The sequence below is a fragment of the Elaeis guineensis genome, chromosome 2 (genome assembly GCF_000442705.2).
Source record: "Elaeis guineensis isolate ETL-2024a chromosome 2, EG11, whole genome shotgun sequence".
NCBI classification, from domain to species: Eukaryota; Viridiplantae; Streptophyta; class Magnoliopsida; order Arecales; family Arecaceae; genus Elaeis; species Elaeis guineensis.
In genome coordinates, this window is record NC_025994.2 from 99,522,473 (window position 1) to 99,537,654 (window position 15,182).

Here is a 15,182-nt window from a genome sequence, read left to right on the forward strand (position 1 = left end):
ACTGCGAGTCTCGAGGGTCTTCTGGCAGAATGGAGGTAGGGACCCTCCGGGGGTGGAATCGTGATCAGACGGTGGGCTCTTTGCCCTCTGCTTCTCTTTTCTAGGGAAGACAGGGCGACTGGCCCAAGTGGCCCCCCCGGTTGTTGGATTCTGAAACTCCGACGATGCTCTTTCCAGCCGCACAGATGCCTGTGGCTACTGCGGCTGCTGCTGCATGGCCTGCACTGCTTCGGTGAGGTCCCTGACCTGTTGAACCAGCAAGTCGAATTGCTCAATGCCGACTGCCATTGTCGTAGGAGGAGGAGCCTGAAAAATTGGAGACGAGATCGGAGCTTGCGGATCTCGTTGAGATCTGGCCGCGGAGGCTGTGGATCATCTGGTGGATGCCTTTCGGGGATGCATCAAGTGGAGATTGGCAAGAGAAGAGGGAGAAGATGTTGAAGAAGATGATCGGAGACAGTCCCATTGAGTACTCCTTTAAGAACAAGGGTCCTGTGAAGATACACCCCTTCCTCTAGCGTCAATTCTGTTGGTGCAGAATTCCATCGATGTTGGAGAAGCTGGAGTCGAGAGGATCGCGGCCACCGTCGGGACCTGCAAAAAAAGTCTAAACCGGAGTTGGGGGTGCTCTGGCAAGACCCTTCGACGCTCAAGTCAGTACTCTGCTTCAACAGAAATGGAGCACTCGAATGGGATTTTAGCAGAGTTTCGAGATAAAATTTTGAGCTTAGAGAAGAATGTATCTGGGGATCTCTTTTATAGACAGGAGAATGTAACTGATTGATAGCGATGTCCGTAACTACCTAGTAGTGGGCCGTTTGGGGCCACACGAAGTTTGTTACGGAGAGTAGTGGCGTCAGTGGACCGTTCAGGGCCATGTGGAGTTTGTTATGGAGAGTAGAGTGGTGTCCGTTGTCGCGACTTGTCAGAGAGTGGTGGGGCCACGTGAGATCTGTTACAGAGGGTGGAGTGGGGTAGTGGCCATTGTCGTGACTTGCCAGAGAGTTCGGGCCTGATGGCTGAAGCTCGGCTGGGATGTCTGATGGAGTGGAATGGCTCTCTGTCTCAGCAATCTAAGAGAAGCTTGGATATTTTCGAGGTTGCTGACGAGTCCACTGTTGTCGGATGCCTTGGGTGCTGATGCTGTAGGCAGAAGTCATCTGCTGTAGAAGCTCGGACGAGGACTTTCTATTGGAGAAGTTCGACAGGAGTTTGATTGCTAGAGAAATCCGTCTGAAATTTATCTGATGTGGAAGCTCGTCTGAAGATTGTCTGTCGGAGAGGTCTGATTTCATGAGAAATTCGACAGAGGGTCGTTCGATAGTGGAGTTCGGATGGCGCTGTGGAGGTTCGTTCGCTGGAGGAGTCTTGAGGACACTAGGAAAGGTCAAACATTGGAGGAGTCCGGGATTCAATTCTGTTGTAGAAGTTCAGACGGAGTCCAGCTCTTGTAGGAGTCTGAAAGGAGGCCGCTTATTGTAGAAGCTTGGACGAAAATCAGTTGCTGTGGAAGCTCGGATGGAGACTTCTTATTGTAGAAGCTCGGATGAAGTCCTCTTGCAATAGAAGTTCGGAGTAGAGATCCTGTTGGTGGAGCCCGTCCGTTGTAGAAATTCGTCTGGGATCCATCCGCTGTAGAAGTTCGGCTAGGATCTGACTCTTGTAGGAGCTCCGATGAAATCCGAAAGGCGATCGACCGTCATAGAAACTTGGATGGAGTCTGGTTACTGTAGAAGTCCTGCTGTTGGAGAAGCTCGGACATTGACGAAGTCTGGAAGAAGTTCGAAGTAAAGTCGCTCGTGGCAGGAAGAAGTCTGAAAGAGGTTCAGAGGGTAGCCGATCACTGTAGAAAGTCGGCCGATAATGAAGCCCGAAGAGCATTTGGAGCAGTCCGGTAGATGAAAGGGGGAGCTCATTATTGGAGAAGTTCGGATGGTATTATGGAAGCTCGGACAGCCGGGGGAGTTCAAAAAAACACCGCACAAGGTCGAAGCCGAAAGAGCCCTGGGAGGGTCGGCCTTTTACGAACTTCGGCTGGGGGTATTTTATACCCAACACTGCTCAATGATATGGCGCCATCATTCAGTAAGAAGACATCCAGAGATAGATTTTTTCTCTTCCAGATATCCTCTCCAGTCAGCATTCGTATAGCCCTTCAATTGCAGATCACCTCCTTGATAACACAATGAGTAATCAGCTGTGCCTTTGAGATACCATAGTATCTTTTTCGCTACTATCTAATGTGCTTGCCTAGAGTCAGATTGATATCTACTTACCATACTGACTACATTGCAAATATCAGGTCTAATACTCATCATAGCGTACATAAGACTTTCAACCACATTGGCATAAGGAACATTTCTCATCTGATCCTTTTTTTGTGGAGTCTTAGGACATAACCTTTGGCTTAAAGCTTCACCTTTAGAAATGGGAGTATCTATGGGTTTACAATTTTGCATATTGAATCACTCTAGAATCTTCTCAATGTACGACTCTTGTGAAAGAGACAATAACTTCTTTGAGCGATCCCTTGAAATAACTCCAAGGATATATGCAGCTTCATCCATATCTTTAATCTCAAAATTAGATAATAACCATCCTTTGATAGTGTTAATATACCCCTTATCTTTTCTGGCTATCGGTATGTCATCCACATACAAAGATAAGTTTACAAATTTATCCTTGGACCTTTTGGTATATACGCAATGATCCTCATTGATCATAGTGAAATCATGCAATATGATTGCATTATGAAATCTTATATACCATTGTCTAGAAGACTATTTGAGACCATAGATTGACTTCAAAAGTCTACACACTTTGTGCTCTTGGTCTTCTTTAACGAAACCTATGGGTTGTTCCATATAGATTTCTTCCTCCAATTCTTCATTGAGAAAAGTAGTTTTCACATCCATTTGATGTAGTTCAAGATCCAAGTTAGCCACCATAGCCAAAATTAATCTTATTGAGGTGAACCTTACAACAGGTAAAAAAGTTTCCTCATAATCTATTCCTTTCTGTTGTGTATACCCTTTAGCCACTAGACGAGCTTTGTATCTCTCGATACTGCCGTCATCCTTATGCTTTATTTTGAGGATCTATTTGTTTCTAATTGCTTTACATCCCAAAGGCAAATCAACCAAATTTTAAACTTGGTTCGATTTCATAGACTCCATTTCCTCTTCCATTTCCTTAATCCATTTTTTCTTAGCAGGATATGAAAGAGCCTCATTAACGTTCCTTGGCTCCTCTTCATCAGGAGTAATGATAAATGCTTCCCCTTCGATCTCAAAATGTCGATAGGGAACACTTTTACGACTCATTCATCATAGTGGCATTGACTCTTCAATGACTTGGTTACTCCCACTCAAACTAGGTATCTCAGTTGGACTCATTTCAGGATGCAATTGCAAATTTGAAGAAACAAATTTATCATTATTCAAATTACTCCCACTCAGAAGTGTATCCAATTGAATTTCTATAGCGAAAACATCTTAATCAAGAGTTTTTTACAGAGATAAGTCTTGACCTATCTCACTTTGCCATAAAAAATTATTCTCTAAGAATGTGACATCTCGTGATTCAAATTCTATTATATTTCCATTGTCTTGCTCACCGATGAACACATATCCTTTTGACTGTTCTGAGTATCTTATAAAGATACATTTCTTCTCCTTTGGATCTAATTTTTCAAATTTGTAGGAAGGTTCCTAAGCAAATGCAGCACAACCCCAAGGTTTCATAAAACCTAAGTCTGGTTTGCATGTCATCTAGAACTCATATGGCATGGAAGTAACAAATTTGGTAGGCACTCAGTTAAGTGCAAATGTGGCTGTTAATAGTGCATCACCCCAATAGGTAATTGACAAATTAGCTTGTGCCATCATTGACCTAACCATTTCTATCAAGATTCTATTTCATCTTTCCACAACACCATTTTGTTACGGTGTATCTGGAATAGTCAACTGTCATTTTATTCCTCTTTCATCACATAATTCTTTGAACTGATCAGATAAGTACTCTCATCTTTGATCAGTTCTTAAAGCCTTTACTTTTCTGTCTAATTGATTCTTAGCTAAATTTAAATATTTTATGAAGCAACTTAAAGCCTCAAATTTATGAGATATCAAATAAACGTAATCGAATTGGGTAAAGTCATCTATAAATGTGATGAAATAAATAGCCCCATGCCTAGCTCTTACATTCATTGGACCACATATGTTAGAATGAATTAATTGTAATGGAAATTCAGCTCTTATTTCCTTTCCAAATGGTTTTCTACATATTTTTCCAATTAGGCAATATTCACAAGTAAACAATTCTACCTTATTAATACTAGCTAGTACGCCCTTTTTGGCCGGTCTTTGCTTAAGTTGTTGACCTATGTGGCCAAATCTAGCATGCCATACATTCACATCATTCAAAGACTCATCAGAAGATGTAAATAAAAAACAAGGTACATTACTGGAATCATTAACAATATCCAACACAATGAAACCATCTAGAAAATATCTAGAACCATAAAAACTTGAATTTAAAAACAAATTCATACTGCATCCATGAAAATATATAGTGAAACCATATTTTAACAGTACTAAAATAGAAACCAAATTCCAATGAATTTTTAGAGCAAACAAAACATCATGCAGGATTAGGGTTCGACCGCCATGCATGACTAACCTACATGTGCCAACCCCCTTCACCTCTACTTTGGAGTTGTTCCCGACATAAATCCATCTCGCCCCATATCACTAAAAATCTACGAAGGCATCTTGATACTTTGCTACATGGTCTATGGCGCCTGAGTCTATAGTCCACAAAGGATTAGATTTAGTTAGCAAAATAGAACTAGAAACATTTATTGCACTCTTAAGTGCTAAAAGACCGTTTATCTTTTTGGGCTTGGTACAGTCACGAGCAAAATGTCCCTTGTTGCCACAATTGAAATATTTGACCTTCATAATGTTCTTTTTCTTCCCTTTGAGAGGACCTTTTTCTTTCTCATTCTTTGGTTTCTTGTTGGCTACACCCTTACCCTTTCCTTGTTGGTTCCCTCCTTGGTTCTTGCGCTTGCATCCCTTACCTCCCTGAAAGCTGAAACTGGCCACGTACACATCTGTACTTGGCTTGCTGAAGTGGAGGCGTTCCTCCTCCAGCTCAAGGTGATGCAGAGCATCCTCCATATTCTTAATATGGATATTGTGGGTCATGTGCATTTTCATATGCTCCCAGCTATTAGGCAAAGAGCGTATCATTGCCTAGACTTACTGCTCATCAGTTAAGACATGACCGACATCCTTCAGCTCATTCACCATGTTAAACATGACCCTCAGATATTTTTTCATGTCATATTCAGGATGCTTCTTATAAGTGTCGAACTTAATGGCGAGAGCCTCAAGTTTGGCGACCGATATGCCTCCAAACTTTTTCTTAAGTGCACACCATATGTCCTTCGCAAAGTCATACTTTCTGAATTTTCATATAATGTCATCATCCATACTACTTAGCAACGTAACATGAGCAATTAAATTTTTCTTTCTCCAGACGTCATACATCTCACTGTCCCTCCTATGTTGGGCTGTGTTGCCAGTTTCAAGCACTTCCATAATAAGGTTAAGAGCTTCAAGAGCCTCTTGCTCCTCTAGCACATACTGGATCTTCATGCTCCAGATTTCATAATGGTCATCATTGAGCTTTTCACCTTTGTTAAGCTCAGCCACTATGTCTTTTGCAGCTGATGCCATTTGAACACTAATGTTCTGTATATAGATATTTTATACATATTTATGAGCACCTAATAGCATACATACGTCTACCTTAACACTATCAATCATACTAACAATTATTCTGCATTAGGTTTAGAATAAAAAATTCACTATATTCACAATCATCATCTAATATCCTAATGTATAATAAAAGTAACATAATTAATTATGTAAAGGTAATATTCTTAAATAACTTAAATTTGATAACCTAATAAATTTATTCAATAATAAATTTATTAAGTTTTCCTTAACCTATATTTAATTTTCAAAGAAAATAAATAAATAAAAAGGGAAACTGAAAATTGAACAATAATATATAAATATGTAAAAATAAAATAACATAATATTTATATCACAAAACATATTGTTCAACATCCTAAACAAAAAATAGCTAATAGCAAAACTAATATAGTTCAATTCATAGCAAAAATATGGAAACAACAATCAATTTCCACATGAAATCCAAGTAACTAGAATTGAGTTAACAAGATCATCATAGAGGCCTTCGAAAAACTCGTAAACTACTTTCGACAGCATCGGTTTTACCAAAGCTCTTCGCTTTCCATCACGAAGAGGCAGCCCTAAGGAAGAACATGAATTCTTCCTAGCTACCCAATTAACATATTCCTGGATCAAGCTCTTCACAGTGCGTCGATAGGATCCAAGAGCTCTCTGACTCCTTACACCAAAGTGAATCTATGATCCTTTTTTGACTAGGTGTTGGTAAAATCATTCTTAGAGCCCTATATTTTTCTACTTCAATTTTCATACCACCTTCCCAAATAATTTCTTGCATTAAGCCATATACCCTAATGATGAGGTTCACCAGTTGAACCAATTCATTATTAGTGTCTGCAGGATCCGTTTTAATACTGATCAACTCATTGATCATTCCATCCACCCTAGCCCTTTGTTGAGCAAAAAAGATTCTCTTCGAAGTTCTTATAACTCGCACCATTTTCTATAACAAACATAGAAATAAGATCTATTGAAATACCATTTTATTTCATAAAAAAAAGGATAAACAATAATTATAAAAAAATTTTTCTAGTGACCAATATTTTTATGTCACCAATATTTTTAATTTTTTTGGATTTAGTGGAATTTTTTTTGATGAAAAAATCCATCTCGAAACCCCGAAGGAACCAAAATATCATAAGAAACAAATCCCTCATAGAAAATCGCATGAAAACGGATTGGGGCATGGCCCTTCTATTGAATTCAAAATTCAAAGAAGAGGCCTCCTCTTTTTTTTTTCCTTCTCCTGCAAGCCCCTCTATTTCACCATAACAAAACGGTTTATCCAGAAGGGATGCATGCCTCTCTGTTTCACCATAACAAAAAGGCTTATCCAGAAGAGGCGCACGCCTCTCTGTTTCATCGTAACAAAAAGACTTATCTAGAAGGGGCACATGCCCCTCTGTTTCACCGTAACAAACAAAGTAGCATTCCCTTTTGGGTCTTATCCAGAAGGGACACGCGCTCCATCTTTGTAACAAAAACAAAGGGGCACCCTCAAACATGGCCCGATGATCATGTTATCAAAATTCTAGAATTGAAAAAAAATAAATCACAGATGCAATTTTAATTGTTCTAGCATACATATATCTTGTTGTGCATCATATTTAGACTAGGATAAACAATAATCCAGCTCTGATATCAATGTAAGATTTTTGAATCATGAACAAATTCAAGGTTATATGCAAACAACCTTAAAATTCAACCTATTGTATCATATAGTCTCAATTATGATTACATAAAACGAACCATAATCATATGTTCACATTCTAAAGTTACCTCAAATTGCAGTGTACTCCACTAGAATTAATTTGAGAAAGAAGGAGCAGCACCCACTTAAGGCATCGGAGAAGAGTTTTCAATTTCTCTTGTTTTTGCCTCCATACACCAGAGTCGTATCTTCACAATCAGATGAGATAACCACTATCAGTGGTGCTCCTCTCCATATAAATCTGAAGTTCAAAAAAAAAACTTCCACTATGTGAACAATTTTTGCTCTACAAAACTGCAAATCACATGCCTCTCTTTTTGAGGCTTGAAGTGGCAATATGGGCTTGGATATGGGCCTGGTTCTTTGAGTCCATCATGGATGGCTCATTTGCTTTAGCAGTAGTGATATTAAAACTAGTTCACCGACATCAAAAAATATTATCTTTAGTTTTTCTGATGATAAAATATTAGAACAGAATATATTTTCACCTAAGCTCTTCCAACAGAGTCCCCTCAGTTGGAGAATTTGTCATTCGATAATGCTAAAATAAATAATATATAAATTAATGAAATTTTCATATATCTTTTATATCTTCTTACAATATCCTATTCCTTACTTCCTTCTCAAATTCGCCCGATCCTCTCCTCTCATCATCACTTTCGAGTCCTCCTCATGCATCTAAGCCATCATCATTGATAAGGTCCCTCTACCTCCTTTTGGGTTAAAAATTTCATTCATATTCGATTAAAGGAAGCAACGTTGCACCATATTTTAGTAGCTCTTTGAAAATTAAAAATAAACAAAAAAATAAATACTAAGCATGGCCCATACCACCGTCATGTCCATCGGCACTGCATCAAGATCATATCTTACTTGATCATCATCTACTCGGTTAAGTTACCGACCTTGCATCACTTCCCTTAGTTTCAGCCTTTCAAAAGTAAACAGAAAAACTCAATGATAATATAAATCAAAGAACAGAAGAAACTAACGAAGAATCAAAACCCCACAAGCTAAAACCCTCCAAGAATCGATGAAAACCCCATTGGAACAAGAAATGGTTAATTTCTACTGGAACTTTAAAAAACACAAAGGTGAAGCAAGAATCTAAACCCTAGGTTAGAAACACTCGGCATTCATTCAAAATACTAGGACCAAGGATCTCGTGAAAGGAAGAAGAAGAAGAGGGAAGGGGAAAAGAAAGAGGGGAGGGACGAGAGATAGAATCCTGAAAGCACTAGCAAAGAATTTGTAGTGAACGGGATCATGGACTTTCGATGGTTGTACGTCTCGTCCACCACTCAGCGAGGAGCCTCCGCCTTTCCTTCGACTCTCTCTCTCTATATCTCGCTCTCGCCGTTGTGTTCTGGAATGGAAGTGGCAACAATGAGTCGGAAAGGAACAAAAATAAAATGGGCGGACACCAAAAAATATGATGGTTGCATAGTTTGTCATATTTTTTAATATTAATTTTAAAAAGTAAATATAAAAATCAAAATTTTTTTCTATAGAGTTATTAATTTTATAATTAAAAAATAATATTTTTTTACTTTCTTATTTTTAGTACATACTTTATAGTAATACATACTATATAACCATACGATACATATTAAAAAATTTAATCATCAAACAAGCCAATACACATCTATAAATAAATTGATACATATTATAAACTTTTGGATACATGCCCAGTAATAATGCAACACACACCTACACATAAATTGATATATAATTTATCGAAATATATATTACTGATACACAGTATATGGCTAGTTGATATATACTGAACAAAATATTCATCCGACATCTTAATACACACCTTTAAATAAAGTGATACATAATTTTTAAAATATAGCACTCATCAATATATAGCATATGATCAAATGATACACACTAGACAGCTTACTGATATATATTATAAATTTTTTTTGATACATATGGCCTATATATCGATTTATCTATAGGTGTGTATTGAATTGTTACTGGGCATACATCAAAAAAAATTTACAGTATGTATCATTAAGCCATTTAGTATATAGCATTTGGTTACTAATAAGGGTTATGTTTTGAAAACTTTGTAATGCTTTACCTAGATGTATGTATTGAGATATAGGATGAATATTTTGTTAGATATGTATTAACTGGTCATATACTGTGTACTAGTGAATACTAAATTCGATAAACTATATATTAATTTATCTATAAATATCTATCAGATCACTATTGAGTGTGTATCAGAAAAATTTACAATATGTATCAACTGACTTTGTTGAGCAAGTAGTCCATCGGAAGATCTTCAAGATAGCCTCCAGACCGAAGAAATTATTGCATTTCCTAGGTCCGAGGGACTGGGGCAAACTCAGAGCACATGCATGGTGGATAATGTGCAATCAGGAATTGGTTGAATATGGATGGTGGATATTTCATCTAACGATTGGGTTTCCAATCTCTCATTTGATCAGTGGCTGATGAACTTAGTCAATATGGAGGAGATCGAGATTTGTAGGGTATGTGAGCTCTTGTCTATTGGAAAGCAAAGGTGGAATACCACTTTGGTGATCCGTTCATTTGGAAATCAATTGGCAGAGCAAATTCTTGCCCTACCAATCTCTATCCAAGAGTGCCAGGATGTGAGAGGGTTTGGAGTCCACCTGCGGCACCAAACCATCTTTTAGAGATTTCTATGACCTCTACAGGAGGGAGCCATCTAGAAGACTTGAAGCTGCTTGGATTTGGAGACTTCAGGTGCACTTGAGTGTTATCCTTTTTCTCTGGAAGGTGGCATGGGGCTATTTGTTGACCAAAGCGGGGCTGAGGGAGCGAGGGATGGATATCCTATCGACTTGCCCATGTTGTGAGGGTGATACTGAGATAATCATGCATGTTTCAATGTTTGAGAGCCATGCAAGTTTGGAGTTTCATAGGTGCTCTTCTGGCATTCACCCAGAAGAAGGCGCCGGTCCAGGGGCTTTCTTCAAACTTTGCAGAGGCGCATGAGGGATGATTCTGTGTGAGGGGTGATTCTCTTACGCCTTGAGCCATCAGAGTAACTTATATGGCTTACTGGATCTGGGTAACGAGGAATAGCCAGGTGTTTGAGACAGGAGGCAGCCTGCCAGGTTTATCTTGGAGAGAGCCTTGGACCAAACCAATGGAGTTCACTAGCCTTTCCTCTAATGGAAGGATATTGACAACTTGGGACACCTGGGTCTCCCCTTTACTCTTGGATCAAGCCGCTTGGTGTTCATCTCCTGCGAGCCCCTATCTCCGAGCTTTTTCATGGTCAACTTTGATAGCAATTTGACTAATGATAGTGGAGGTGTGAGTTTTGTGATCCATGTCTAGAAAGTAGGCTTTGTAGCAGCAAAGGACAGTCACCTCTTCAATACTATCCCGAAAGTTGAGCTAAGGGTGGCTTGGATGAGCATCACTCATGCGCAACGAGTACTTTGGGCTGATTAGTTGATTATTGAGGACTCAGCCATGATTATGAGTGCAAATGAGTCTGGGGAGATCAGGTCATGAGTAACCCCGATCCCAACTAGACTCATTTCCTTGATTAGAACGTAATGTTCGATCGAGACCCAACCCAATAGAAGATCAGATCGAGTTGGGTTAGGTTCATGGACAAGAATTTTTCCGAACAAATTATTCGGGTTAAGTCGGATCCATATATAACTAGCCCCAATCCAAAAAATTCAGATTTGCTTCGAGTCCGAGTTGGATCCGATTCGGGTCCGGATCTATAATCCCAAAATACTATTGTATCTGTTTTTTAACCATGTTAGTAATCTATAATTTTATCTACTTCTTTCCACTAAACTTCATTTTCTTCCTCTCTCTAAGTTTTTTCGTTTAATTGGAAGAAGATTCCTTCCTAAATACCTTCTCTCTTACTTCCCCAACAACCAAACAAAACTTTTAAATAGTTTCACTCAGAAGAAATATGCATTTTGATAGACACTATTAATAATTGATCTTCTAAAATAGTTGGGAACATATTACCAGGTCCTCTAACATTTCATTACTGCATGCAGCATATTCATCAACATATATATCAATTAGAAGTCATCATGCTTAGATTTACAATTTACATGGGAAGGGAGAGGAGATGGTTTACATCTTTAGACTGAAAACTAGGATGGCACCACGTATCAATTGAAGGTCAAGAAAAAAGACCAAGACTTATACTGATATATGGTTTGAATCCAATCATGTATTCATCTAAACCATGAGAACCATCATGGTAAAATGTACAAAGTACCAATCACAATGAAATGTACAAAGCTATAAATCTCATGGTACTGACAGGTTGAGACTTATGGATGGATTCAGCCATTCGGATCTAATATTGATTTCGGATTGGGTCGCATCGTTGAGTATAAGATCTAAATCAATGCATGAAACTAAGTGGATCAGATTTGGTTAGGTTTGAATTCAGTAAATCTAGATCTAACCCTAAAAATAGAATAGATCCAATTTTAAAATCCGATCCGGCCCGATAGGTCCTTTAATGCAAGTACAATAGATTAGGTTGCCTCCTTTGTGGCTCAGCATTTAATGGATGTGCTATGAGTTAATGATTCAGCTACTCTGAAAGGGTTTAGAGATATTTTATTTTTTAATTCATTATATTTACTCATACTAGGTTTATATGAATTATCTATTTTTATCAAAAAAAAAAAAAAGGGCTAGTGTGGCGTGTTACCCACCATGGGATTTGGCATGGTCCACTGGACCTAGGCCAAGTAATAATTAGAACCTGGACAGCGGGGATGGACCACTTCAGGGAAAGGAAAGCGAATGCTAAGGCATGTAAATCATTATCCACATTGAATGAGCTGGGTTGGGCCAGCCGATGAAGTTTGAAAGACTTGGTCCGAGCTGGACCATTCATGCGTCTGCTGCTTTTAACCATTGGTTGTCATGTGAGATGAGAGAAGCATTAAAAAAGTCTACAAACTTAGCTTTCGGGTTAGTTAGATTTGGCTTCTGCCGTCTAGATTCTTGACTTGCATTGCAAGAGTGCTTTACCTAATTAATTTTAAAAAAAAATTATTTAAAAAAATAATCAAATTTATAATTTATTTATTAAAATGATACAAACAGGATAAAATGCCATTCAAAATAATATTTTTTGATATCCACGTCACCACCCTATTTCACCTATTTTCCATGTGGATGAAAAAAAAATCATCAAATCAAATGGCATTTTAAAAAATATCATTTTATTTGACGATTCTAATTTTTCTCCCCAAAAAAAAAATAGAAAAAAATAAAAAATTTAAATTTAAATTTAAAAAAAATAAAAATTATAATTTTAATTAAAATAAAAATCATCATTTCAAATTAGTATCCCCATTTCAAATTATCTTGTTAAAAAAATATCTAAAAAAATTGATATAAAAAAAAATACCATAAAAAAAGAATTGAAAAAAATAGAAATTATAATTTTAAATTTTAAGAAAATAAAAATTATAATTTTAATTCAAATAAAAATCATCATTTCAAATTACAATCTCCTTTTCAAATTAATTTTTTAAAAAAAATATCATAAAAGAAGAAAAAAATGAAAAAAAAATAAAAATTATAATTTTGAATAAATTTTAAAAAATAAAAATTTTAATTTTAATTCAAATAAAAACATCATTTTAAATTATTTTCTTCATTTTAAATTAATTTTTTAAAAAATATCTAAAAAAAATCTTAAAAAATTAAAAAAAATAAAAAATACCATAAAAAAAGAAAAAATGAGAAAAAAAATAAAAATTATAATTTTTAATTTAAAAAATAAAAAAATTTAATTTTAATTAAAATAAAAAACATCATTTCAAATTACTTTTCCCATTGCAAATTAATTCTTTTAAAAAATATGTCAAAAAAATAAAAAGTGCCATAAAAAAAGAAAAAAATTAAAAAATGAGAAAAGAATAAAAATTATAATTTTAAATTTAAAATAAATAAAATTTTTAATTTTAATTAAAATAAAAAATATTATTTCAAATTACTTTCTCCATTTCAAATTAATTTATTTAAAAAATATTCCAAACAAATGAAAAAAATATTTAAAAAAATGTCATAAAAATATAAAAATGGTAAAAATAGGAAAAAAATTTAAATTATAAAAAATTTAAAATTTTAATTCAAATTCAGAAAAAATAAAAAAATAAAAAAATGCCATAAAAAAGTGAAAAAATGGGAAAAAAATAAAAATTGTAAATTGAAATTTAAAAAAAATAAAAATTTTAACTTTAATTTAAATAAAAAAATATCATTTCAAATTACTTTCCCCATTTTAAATTATTTTTTTAAAAAAATATTTGAAAAAAGGAAAAAATTGGTGTAAAAAAATAAAAAACACCATAAAAAAAAGAAAAAAGGGAAAAGAATTGAATTGAAAAAAATAAAAATTGTAATTCTAATTCAAAAATAAAAATTTTAATTTTGAGTTTAAAAAATAAAAATTATAATTATAATTCAAATGAAAAACACCATTTCAAATTACTAAATTAATTTAAATTTAATTTTTAAAAAATATTTCAAAGAAAGAAAAAAATACCTAAAAAATTCCAAAAAGATCAAAAATGGAAGAAAATTAAAATTAAAAATTTAAATTATAAAAAGCTTAATTTGAATTTCAAAAAATAAAAAAAATGCCATAAAAGAAGTGAATAAAAGGAGAAAAAATGGTAAAAAAATAAAAATTATAATTATAAATTGAAAAAAAATAATTAACTTTAATTTAAATAAAAAATTATCATTTCAAATTACTATCCCCATTTTAAATTAATTTTTTTATTAAAAAATCACATAAAAATAACTAAAAAAATTAAAAATACCATAAAAAAGGGAAAAAAATAAAAAAATGAAAGAAAATGCCAAAGGGAATGGCATTTTTGAAAATGCCATTCTTTTTGGCATTTTTGATCCATAAAATCCAAAAAAAAACCCCCTCTCTCCCTCTTCTCCGACGTTTCTCCGATATTTTCTCCTCTCCGACGGCACGACGGCGAGCTCCCGACGGCGGTGAGCTCCCTCCTCTCTCTTTTCTCTTCCTCTCTCTCTCCCTCTTCTCTTCCTCTTCCTCTCTCTCTCTCTCCCTCTTTTTCCTTGGCCCGCCTGTGGCGAGCCCCGTGCACCCCCCTCGTTGGTCCGTCGACGGGCCGCCGGCGGCCGCCCCTACCCTTCCTTTGGCTGGCCCCCTCTCTCTTTCCTCTTCCTCTCTCTCTCCCTCTTCCTCTCTCTCTCTCCCTTTTTTTCCTTGGCCTGCCGGCAACAGATGGCCGGCGGTGGGCCTGCGATCCCCCCCGATTGGTCCGTCGGTGGGCCGCCGGCAGCTGCCCCGCCCCTCCCCTTCCCTTGGCCGGCCCCCTCTCTTTTTCCTCTTCCTCTCTCTCTCTCCCTTTTCTCTCCCTCTTCCTCTCTCTCTCTCCCTCTTTTTTCTTGGCTTGCCGGTGACAGACGGCCGACGGCGGGCCCACGCGCCCCCCGGGTTGGTCCGTCGGTGGGCCGCTGGTAGCCACCCCGCCCCTCCTCTTTCCTTGGCCGGCCCCCTCTCTCTTCTCTCTTCCTCTCTCTCCCCCTCTTCCTTCTCTCTTCCTCTCTCTCTCCCTCTTTTTCCTTGGCCGCCCCGCCCCATCCCCACACGTGGCGGCCCCTCCCCAACGGTGGGCCCCCAACGGAGGCCC

At 36.7% G+C, this 15,182-nt stretch overlaps 1 long non-coding RNA gene across 2 annotated transcripts in view; it reads right to left on the bottom strand.

The window, feature by feature from the left end:
* LOC140855740 (uncharacterized) overlaps positions 1–8,873 on the bottom strand; it is a 27,068-nt gene extending 18,195 nt beyond the window's left edge. Inside the window, exons 1-2 of one of the 2 annotated variants that reach the window (XR_012138863.1) lie at positions 8,326–8,873; positions 7,563–7,682 (exon numbers count right to left, since the gene is read on the bottom strand). This is a non-coding gene — a long non-coding RNA (uncharacterized lncRNA). Of the gene's footprint in view, positions 1–7,562; positions 7,736–8,325 lie in introns of both variants that reach the window. The other variant, XR_012138862.1, reaches the window with a different exon arrangement.
* Positions 8,874–15,182: the final 6,309 nt, after the last annotated feature.